General features: G+C 38.6%; 1 non-coding gene across 1 annotated transcript; it reads right to left on the bottom strand.

The window, feature by feature from the left end:
- Positions 1-1164: 1164 nt before the first annotated feature.
- On the bottom strand, positions 1165-1271 carry LOC141702414 (small nucleolar RNA R71). Its single transcript, XR_012567094.1, has one exon. It is a non-coding gene; the product is annotated as a small nucleolar RNA R71 (small nucleolar RNA).
- Positions 1272-11561: the final 10290 nt, after the last annotated feature.

Here is an 11561-nt window from a genome sequence, read left to right as displayed (position 1 = left end):
CCTATATAATCAAGATAGATAACTTGTGCTTTAAACCGTTATGTTGTCAAATTCTATAGACATATAGGTTCTCAATATTATTGGTGTATATTTAGCTTCTATCTCTTTTGTGGTTGTCTAGTAGTAGGTTATTCATACAACGAAAGTTGGCGTTTACTAGTTTCGTGTTATCTGATTAGTATCATTACCATTGCATGCTAAGGTTAAGAATGAAAAGGCTATTGAATGAAATATTTAATGAAGTTAGAATCCCATGTTTGTGTCATATAGTATTCAACTCTTTTAATTCTCTTAGTGAATGTTCTTAGTATAATCTCTTAGTTAAGCGTAGTTAAATAAACCTCAATTTGTTATTCGTCTTAGCATTGGATAATAACCATACCATTGTTGCATAAGTACATTGATTAAAATTAACTAAACCAGTCTCTGTGGGATCGAACTAGAATTAATTCTTTATTACTTGCGATCGCGTATACTTGTGTGAATATTAGCGCGTGTTTTAGCTCTAACAAGTTTTTGGCGCCGCTGCCGGGGACTCCTGGTTAATTTTTAGTTTATGTGTTTGTCATCAGTGGTCGTTAAAGTTCATTGACTCGGGTATTGTTACTTATTTCCTTGTCGTGTTTCAGGTACTCTAGCGAGCGTGTATGCATACGCGTTCTTGTTCTCGTAAAAGAACACTGGATCAGGATGAGGAAGAAGTTGTAGTAGCTAATGAAGTTTTCGAGGAAGTTCTTGTCGAGGAGAAAGTTGAAAAAGAAGCACTTATTGCAATGGGAGAACCAGAAGCGAATCTGAAGCCTTTGATGGATTACTCTCAACCGAAGATTAATGATATTCAGTCTAGCATTGTTCGACCAGCCATTCTCGGCTAATACCTTTAAGATCAAGTCGAGCACGATTCAGATGATACAAAACTTAGTTCTGTTTGGGGGTTCTCCAACAGAAGACCCCAACATGCACATCAAAGATTTCATCGAGATCTGCGACACTTTCAAGTTCAATGAAGCATCTAAAGATGCTATTAAGTTGAGGCTTTTCCCATTCTCTCTGCGAGATAAAGCTAAGTGTTGGTTACATTCTCTACCACCAGGGTCTATCACCAAATAGGAGGATCTTGCTCAAAAGTTCTTAACTAAATTCTTTCCTATGGCAAAGACTGCGGCAATCAGAAATACACTTACTCAATTTGCTCATCACTCTGGAGAATCTTTATGTGAGGCATGGGATCGCTACAAAGAGATGCTTAGAAAGTTTCCTCACCATGGGATGCCTGACTGGATGATCATTAACTACTTTTATAATGGTTTGGGTGCTACTTCTAGACCCACGCTTGATGCAGCATTAGGAGGAGCCTTGTGGGCTAAAAGATATGATGAAGCTTATGAATTGATTGAACTGATGGCTGCAAATGAATACTAGAATCCTACTCAGAGACTATCTCAAGGCAAGGTAGTATGAATTCTGGAGTTAGATGCAGCTACTGCTATAGCTGCTATGCTTAAGGCTTTGACGATGAAGGTGGATTCTTTGGCTAATTATGGAGTTAATCAGATCACTAGTGTTTGTGAGCTTTGTGTTGGTGCCCATGAGATGGAGCAATATGCTATTTCTAGTGAATCAGCTCAGTTTGTGAGCAACTTTCATAGGTCGCAATAGCCTGTGCCAGCCACCTATCATCCTAACAACCGTAATCATCCTAACTTTAGTTGGAGCAATTCTCAGAATGCGGTTCAACAATCTTATCAGCAGTATCCAGAAAAGCAGTACAACCCTCCTGGTTTTTAGCAACCGTAATACGCACCTAGGAAACAGCTCCAGCTGCAACAGTCTAATGAAAAATCTGAATTAGAGAAGTTGAGGCTCATGTGCAAGAGCCAAGAGGTTTCTATCAAGACCTTGGAAAATCAAATTGGACAAATTTTCAATGACTTGCTAAATCGTCAACCTGGTACACTCCCTAGTGACACTGAAGTACCAGGAAAGAGGGAAGCTAGGGAGCAGGTAAAGGCAATTATATTGAGGTCTGGGAAGGTTGCAAATCCCGAACACTCTTAAGTTTCGGATGAAGAAGCTGTGGCTGAAGAAGAAGTGCCGAAGGAAGCTGAAGTGGAACGAAGGAAGACTAATGTTGAACACACTCCTCCTGAGGGTAATACAGGGGAGAAGCAGATATATCCTCCACCTCCTTGTCCTAAGAGGCTGTAGAAGGAAAAGCTGGATAAGCAGTTTGAGAAGTTTCTAGAGGTGTTCAAAAAACTTCATATCAACATACCTTTCGCTGAAGCTCTTAAACAGATGCCTAGTTATGCGAAGTTTATGAAAGGTATTCTTTCTCGGAAGGTGAAGTTTGATGACTTAGAGATCGTTGCTCTCACGGAGGAATGCGGTGTTATGCTGCAACAGAAGTTACCTCTGAAGCTCAAAGATCCTGGAAGCTTCACTATTCCTTGCACCATTGGAAAAGTGTCATTTGATAAATGCTTATATGACTTGGGAGCTAGCATCAATATGATGCCCTTGTCAATCTTCAAGAAGTTGGACTTACCTGATCCAAAGCCTACTTATATGACCTCGTAGTTGGTCGATTGTTCTATTACATAGCCACGAGGCATTGTGGAGGATGTTTTGGTCAAGGTGGATAAACTCATATTTCCTGCTAATTTTGTAATTCTTGATTTCGAGGAAGATAAGAAGATTTCCATAATCTTGGGAAGACCATTCTTGGCTACTGGTCGAACCTTGATTGATGTGCAGAAGGGTGAGCTTACTATGCGAGTATTGGATCAGGATGTGACTTTTAATATGTTCAATGCCATGAAATTCCCCACTGAAAATGAGGAGTGCTTAAAAGTGGAGTTGGTCAATTCTATGGTTACTGCAAAACTTGATCAATTGCTAAGATCTGATGCCTTAGAGAAGGCCTTGTTGGGGAATTTAGATAGTAAAGATGACGAAGGTGATGAGCAGTTGTAATATTTGAATGCTTCTCCCTGGAAGCAACCCTTCTTATTGCATGCATAAAATTCTGCTAGAGGAAGGTAGCAAGCCTACTGTTGAGCAACATAGGTTGTGAAGAAGGAAATTCTTAAATGGCTAGATGCATGGATCATCTATCCCATTTCTGATATTTCTTGGGTGAGTCCAATTCAGTGTATGCTAAAGAAAGGAGGTATCACCGTTGTTGCTAATGATAAGAATGAGCTCATTCCTACTCAAACAGTCACGGGATGGAGAGTTTGCATGGACTATAGAAAGCTGAACAAGGCCACAAGAAAGGATCACTTTGCTCTTCCTTTTATTGATCAGATGCTTGACAGATTGGCTGGGCACGAGTACTATTATCATCTGGATGGTTATTCGGGCTATAATCAGATTTGCATTGCTCCAGCAGATCAGGAAAATACTACTTTCACTTGTCCATTTGGTACTTTCGCCTTCAGAAGAGTTTCTTTTGGTTTATGTGGAGCACCTGCCACATTTCAGAGATACATGATGGCTATATTCTCTGACATGATTGGTCAGAATATGGAGGTGTTTATGGACGATTTCTTTGTGTTTGGTTTTTTTTTTATGAGTGCTTGTAGAATCTTGGTGCAGTTCTTAAAAGGTGTGTTGAGACCAATCTGGTTCTCAACTGGGAGAAATGTCACTTTATGGTGCGACAGAGAATTATTCTTGGGCATAAGGTCTCTAGTAAGGGTCTTAACGTGGACAAAGCTAAGGTGGGGGTCATTGAAAATCTTCCTCCACCAATTTCTGTTAAGGGAGTTCGCAGCTTTCTTGGTCATGCGGCTTTCTATAGGCGGTTCATTAAGGACATCTCTAAACCCTTATGCAATCTACTAGAGAAAGATGTCCTGATCAAGTTTGATGATGAACGCCTAGCTGCTTTTGAGTTCTTGAAGAAGAGTTTGATCACGTCACCTCTCAAAACTGCACCTAATTGGAATGAACCTTTTGAGATGATGGCGATGCAAGTGACTATACAGTTGGAGTAGTTCTTGGGAAGATAACGAACAACATATTTCATGTGGTCTACTATGCTAGTAAGACCCTCAATGGTGCTCAACTGAATTATACTACTACTGAGAAAGAACTTTTAGCCCTTGTCTACAATTTTGAGAAGTTTCGATCTTATTTTCTTGGGACGAAGGTGACAGTTTTCACTAATCACGCTGCGATTAGATATCTCGTCTCGAAGAAGGACTCGAAGCCTAGATTGATTAGGTGGGTTCTTTTGCTTCAGGGATTTGAATTAGAGATCAAGGACATAAAAGGTACTAAGAATCAAGTCGCTGATCATCTCTCGCATTTGGAAGACCCAAGTGCAACTTCACAGGATAAGACATTGATAAATGAGTCTTTTCCCGATGAGCATTTGTTTGGAGTACAAGAAGAAGAACCGTGGTTTGCAGACATTGTGAACTACCTTGTGAGTAATATCATGCCTCCAGATTTATCTTATGCTCAAAGGAAGAAGTTTCTTCATGAGGTAAAGTGGTACATGTGAGATGAACCACATCTGTTTAGGTAAAGAGCTGACCAAATTATCAGGAGATGCGTTCCGTACAGCAAAATGGGGGGGGGGGATCTTGCGAGACTGTCATTCGACTGTTTATGGAGGCCACTATGGTGGAGAGAAGACATCAGCTCGTGTTTTTCAAGCGGGATTCTTCTGGCCTGTATTGTTTAAGAATGCGCATCAGTTTGTGCTGAAGTGTGATCGATTCCAGCGTGTGGGTAATATGTCCAAGAGGGATGAGATGCCTCTTAATGTGCTTCTCGAGGTTGAGGTCTTCGATGTTTGGGGAATTGACTTCATGGGGCCGTTTGTCTCATCTTGCAATAATCAGTATATCTTGTTGGCAGTTGATTATGTCTTGAAATGGGTTGAAGTCAAGGTTTTGCCGACAAATGATAAAAAGGTAGTTCTTAATTTTCTTCATAAGCAGATATCCACAAAATTTGGTACTCTAAGAGTCATAATCAGTGATGAGGGATCCTATTTCTGCAATCGCAAGTTCACAGCCATGATGCAAAGGTATAATGTGAATCATCGCATTGCTACAGCCTACCATCCTCAAACTAATGGTCAAGTTGAGGTGTCTAACAGAGAGATCAAGCGTATTCTAGAGAAAGTTATGTATCCATAAATGAAGATTGGTCTTTGAAGCCTGATGAAGCTGTTTGGGCATATAGAATAGCATACAAGTCTTCATTAGGTATGTCGCCACGCTGGGTCCCTGGTTCTGAAAAAAATATAAACAGAAATTCGGGAATTTGAAGGCAAAATCAATTCCTACCCCAATTTTACTCTCCCACATCCCATAATTCCCTCTCCAAATCAAACCCATTATTCCCATAATTAATTCCCTCCTTTTCCATAATTAATTCTCTCTCAATCTCTTATATATACATACACTTATATACAACTCCTCCATCACTTCTCAAACACACAAATCTCTCTTATAAACTTATATTCTCTCAAGCTTATTCAATCTCAATGGCACCAAAAAAGACAATGAACCCAAGTTAGCAGCAGCACCACTCTTCAAGTGCTAGGGGTGTGAGGCCTGGTTTTGCAACTCCCGAGGCTAAGGTAAAGTATACGAGGCTACTTTCGAAGCCTATAGCCAAGGAGCGTGGTTTTCTTCCATCAGGAAAAGATGGTAAGTTGTTGGAGATGATCTTGGAGATGGGCTGGCTTGCTTTTTGCGAGACACCCACTGCTGTACCCATGAGTGTGGTGCGTGAGTTCTATGCGAATGCTAAGGCGGAGAAGAACGGTTTTACGGTGGTTAGGGGGATGACGACGGAGTATAGTGCTGAGGCTATTCGTAGGGCGATTGAGCATCCCGAGAGGAGGCCGGAACAGGAGAATTGGAATGAGAAGACGCCGGAGGAGTTTAAATTGGATTTGATTGTTGCTACCCTGTGTGTGCCTGAGACTTATTAGAAGTTCAAGAAGGGAACGAACAAGTATGCCACTTTCCCTACATCGTGCATGAACAGGTTTGCACGTGCATGGAAATCTTTTATTTGTGCTTACATCATGCCATCTTCTCACGTGCATGATGTTACTGTGGAGCGTGCACGTTTGTTGTGGGGGATTCTTCAGGGAGACCATGTCGATCTTGAGATGGTGATTCATCAGGGTATTCCGAGGTAATTACGAGGAAGTACTACGGGTTCGATACCCTATATGTCTATAGTGAGAAGCTGTGTGTGGCAGTTGGAGTTCATTGGCCTGTATATGAGCAGCTGCAGCTCCCGAGTGCTCTGATTGATAGTTCGACGCTTTTGAGTATGCAGGAGTGGTATGGCGGGAAGCCCGATCCTAAGGGGCTTGGATTTTCTTATGACCATCTGCCAGGTGAAAGGCCATCTCCTCAGGCATATACTTGTGGCACATCACAGGCGAGAAGAGCAGCTTAGAGAGCTGAGTTGGGAGAAGCAGGTCTTTCGGGATCGCAGCAGCAACAGCAGGAGGAAGCACAGGGCAGTGCTGGAATGAGTTCAACGCAGTATAGGCGCTTTTTGAGGAGGATGGATGCGATGCATGACATCCATAGTCTCTTTGCTCAGGACTTTACCCAGGCATTGGGGACTGCATTCAGAGCCACAAGAGTTGATATCCAGTGGCCAATATCAAGTGAGGACGCTGTGTATCCGCCTCCAGACACTTCTAACACTCCACCCCTTGAGGGTGATGACCCTGATTCTGAGTAGGTATGCCTGAATCCTTTCTATTACCTTCACTGAGGACAGTGAATATTTTAAGTTTGGGGGTAGTATTTAAGGATTATGTGTTTTGTGTGAGTCACATATAGTTTGCATATTCATGCTAGTTTAGTTCATATAGTTGCATATTTGCCATGAGGTAGTTTTTTTGTAGTTTTTTTATTTTTGTATAATAGTTTATTGCATATAGTTTCATGCATTTGCATTATAACATGATCCCTTAGATAATTTTTTCCGATTGATTAGCGATATTGATGCTAGTGTAGTGATGTCGTGCTTAGTGATGTTAAGTCTTATCGAGTTGATTTGCATGCTAGAGACAATTGTATTTCACTAAGTCTCATAGGTTGTTTGAGTGCTAGATCATGGTCATAGTTTATTTGTTTGTCGAGGTTTAATCACTTGTTTATATTTAGAATTTAGGATATTCTCTTAATGATAAATTAACATGGATATTTAAAAATTAGAGAAAATTGGATTTCATTGCTAGTTGTTGTGGCTAGGTGTCAAATGGCTAGTAGCCGGCTCATTTTATATGAGTAGTCTAGGGTTGAATGAGATGGAGCGAAACACACTTGTTCAGAAATTTGTGAAAAAAAGAAAAAAATAAGAAAAAAATAAGAAAAATATTGTGTTTATGCATAATTGATCACGAGTGGGCTCTTTAATACTCGAGTTATTAAGTTCTTAAGGGACTTTGTGCCTAGTGACCTAAGGCTTTTAATAGTCCGGGATCCGCTAACCTAACGCTCGCTAGATGTGTATTATTGTATAAGTCTTTTGTGGACCTCACTCATTGCACGATCAAATAAGCATATTTATGTTGTTTATGAGTTGTGAAAACAATCGTGAATCCATGTATAACTCCAATATAAGAATTGAAGTGTTATAAGTTATTTTGAGTTTAGCTTTTATTCTATTTATAACCTTGTGATTTCCTTCGTGAGTAGTGAGTCAAGATTATTGATCTAATTGTGATAGTATATCTGTAAGCATTTGCACATATGCACGTTTCTGGCTTGTAAGTTGATTAGTGGGATTTGATTGATCTTTGTGCAAATAACTGCATTTGTGGAGATGTTGCTTGTTGATTGGTTTAGTTATTCTACGGGGATCGTTGCATTCATATAGTTTGCATTCATTCATTTTTATTTCTTGTTCTTTGAGTCTGTTTATGCTTGAGGACAAGCATCGGTTCAAGTTTTGAGGTGTGTTAAGTGGGATTTATGTCCACTTATTATGTCCTATAAAGGCTTGAATTGACGTTTTATACTCAAGTTATTTATGTTTTTGATATGTTTTGTAATGTTTTTGCATTTCAGGCTTATATCAGGAACTCAGGTGAATTCATATTGATTTGATGCTAATTTGGTGTTAGGAATGTGTCAAGAAGATTGCTCGTGAAAAGACCAACTCAAAACAGCAAGAAAAGCAGAAGTTAGGATTTTCTCCAGAGAGTCAGCGCGCCCGTGCTGCAGTAGCGCGCGGCCGCGCCAGGATTACAGAAGTGTCGCGCCCGCGCTGGTGAAGCGCGCGGCCGCGCTGGGTCGAATTCCAGGAATCCTGTTTCTACTCTGATTTTGATCTGAAAGACTTCTAATCTGCATGGGCTTCTATATATACATAACTTATGATCATTTTTCATAACAAGATGTACCAGAGCTTAAGGAGAAGGCGTAAGAAGACCATAGAGCACAAATCAACCTAGGCGAAGAGGATCTAGTTTATTCTTGTGATTCTTTATTTTAAGTTGTAACTTTGGATGCTAGTTTTATTGCTTGTGAACCTATACTCTTGTTTTGTACTTGGTTTTATTATTTATTCTGTATAAAGACTACGTTTATTATACCATGCTTTCATCGGAACCCACGTTGATGATGAGTCCGATTATGGGCTACTCGTTATCGTGGGGTTCTAACGGATTTACCTATAGATTTCTTTAGTTAATTTGTTTCGATGCCTTAGTGTGTGGTGATTGTATGATATCCTAGTATTGGTTGTGTTTATTCTTCTTATGAGTGTCGCGAACTTATAAGATAGCGTGTTAATCTCTAATGAAGCGAAAGTGAATTTAGGGGTTTAGAACTTGTCATGCTAGCATAGGTTCATGTATTTGTTATGAATCATTCGTAGGTAATTTTAACCATCTTACTTGCCCTATGTAATCAAGATAGATAACTTGTGTGTTAAACCGTTATGTTGTCAAATTCCATAGACATATAGGGTCTCAATATAATTGGTGTCTATTTAGCTTATATCTCTTTTGTGGATGTCTGGTAGTAGGGTATTCGTGCAATGAAAGTTGGCGTTTACTAGTTTCGTGTTATCTGATTAGTATCATCACCATTGCATGCTAAGTTTAAGAAGGAAAAGGCTATTGAATGAAATATTTAATGAAGTTAGAATTCCATATGTGTGTCATATAGTATTCAACTCTGTTAATTCTCTTAGTTAATGTTCTTAGTATAATCTCCTAGTTAAGCGTAGTTAAAACAACCTCAATTTGTTATTCTTCTTAGCATTGGATAATAACCATACCATTGTTGCATAAGTATATTGATTAAAATTAACTAAACCAGTCTTTGTGGAAATGAACTAGAATTAATTCTATATTACTTGCGATCGTGTATACTAGCGTGAATATTAGCGCGTATTTTAGCTCCAACAAGCAACTACCAACACTAATATATTCAGCCTCAGCTGTAAAGGAAGAGACTGAATTTTGTTTCTTACTAAACCAGGACACTATCTTGTTTCCTAGAAATTGACAGGTTCCTGTAGTACTTTTTCTATCAATTTTACAACCTGCATAATTTGCATCTGAATAACCAATTAGATCAAAGCCAGAATCTCTAGGATACCAAATGCCAAGTTTTAGTGTTCTTTTGAGATATCTGAAAATTCTCTTAATAGCTACTAAATGAGATTCTCTAGGATCACCTTGAAATCTAGAACAAAGACATGTAGAAAACATTATATCTGGCCTACTAGCTGTTAAATATAAAAGTGAGCCAACCATGCCTCTATAACTTGAAATGTCCACAGACATTTCAGTAGTGTTCAATTCAAGTTTATGGCAGTGGCCATGAGAGTTTTTGCAGATGTGCAATCCATCAAGTCAAACTTCCTTAAAAGATCATAAATATATTTGGTTTGACTTATCAATATTCCATTACTAAACTTGCTTAACTTGTAAACCAAGAAAATAAGTTAGTTCTCTCATCATGTATATTTCATATTTACTTTGCATCAATTTGGCAAACTTTTTGCAAAATTTCTCATCTGTAGAGATAAATATAATATCATCTACATAAATCTGAACAAGTATGCTAGAGCCATTAAAATTTGTAAAGAAAAGAGTTTTATTAACAGTACCTCTTAAGAAGTGATTTTCTAAAATGAACATTGACAAAGTATCATACCATGCTCTAGGTGCTTGCTTCAATCCATAAAGTGCTTTCAAAAGATAGTAGACATAATCTGGAAAAATGGGGTCTTCAAAACCAGGAGGCTGACTGATATAGACTTCCTCTTCCAAATTTCCATTCAAAAATGCACTTTTAAGATCCATTTTATAGACCTTGAAATTGGCATGGGCTACATAGGCTAGAAAAATTGTGATGGCTTCAAGTATTGTAACATGAGCAAATGTTTCATCAAAATCTATTAGCCCTTAGCAACCAATCTAGCTTTGTTTCTGACTACTATGCCATTTTCATCCATCTTGTTTCTGAATACCCATTTGTTGTCAATAGGATTTTTGCCTTTAGGTTTGGCTACCAGCTTCCAAACTTTATTCCTTTCAAATTGGTTTATCTCTTCATGCATATCTAAAACCCAATCAGGATCCAACAAAACTTCTTCTACCTTCTTTGGTTCTTCCTGAGATAGGAAGCTACTGTACAGACATTCTTCTTGAGTTTCTTTCCTAGTCTGCACTCTTGAAGTTGCATCACCAATAATAAGTTCAAATGGATGATCTCTAGTCCATTTTTTTGTTGAGGTAGATTAGCTCTAGATGAAGAGGCCTCATAATTGTCTTGATGTGTGACTGAGTTTTAATTAGAAGAAACTCCCCCTGAGTTTGTGGATCTTTGACTTGAAGTTGGGGTCCTTTCTGATTGCGATCTGTATTGACTTTCAACTCCTATTGATGGCTCAATGGATGTTGATCTTTGCCTTTCAACGGATGATGTAGTTTGTCTCTCAACTGATGATGCACTTGGTCTTTCGACGGATTTTGAATTATGTGCTTCATTTATTGTTGGATTTTCTGCATTATACTTAGAGATTATTTATTGATCACTTTCACCTTCACTATCATCACAAATCATCTCAACATTGTAAGAACCCTGATTTTTTGTAATATTTTAAAACTTCAGTGAATAGTAACTGGAACTAATTATGTAATACGTATGGAGTGTTGGATTTTAATCGCAGCGGGGGCATGGCAAAACACTTTTACACATATAAAATCCGAATAAAAGCATATAAATCGTGAATAAAAATTCGAGGGATCGAATCTAAACTTTTAAAATAATTCGGAGACAACGATCAGAGATCCTTAGCAGTTGCTCCTCAAGTGTGAAGCACTCCACCGGTATCCACCAAGAAAACGATGTTAAGGAGGAGGAAGGAGGTGGAGAGAATTGGGTTTTCCAAACTTTTTGGGTTTTCGGGTTTGATGTGGGTTAGAATAAAATAGGGTCTATAATAGTGTATTTATATGCAAAATTTTCAGCTGAAATTTTCCCATAAATAATATTATTATTATCCCATTTAATATTCTCATTAATAATTAAAACACCTTTTAATTA

This window comes from Apium graveolens, unplaced genomic scaffold, assembly GCF_009905375.1.
Source record: "Apium graveolens cultivar Ventura unplaced genomic scaffold, ASM990537v1 ctg5030, whole genome shotgun sequence".
Taxonomy (NCBI): Eukaryota; Viridiplantae; Streptophyta; class Magnoliopsida; order Apiales; family Apiaceae; genus Apium; species Apium graveolens.
Note: the sequence above shows the minus strand (reverse complement) of the source record. Positions and strands in the feature narration are given on the sequence as shown.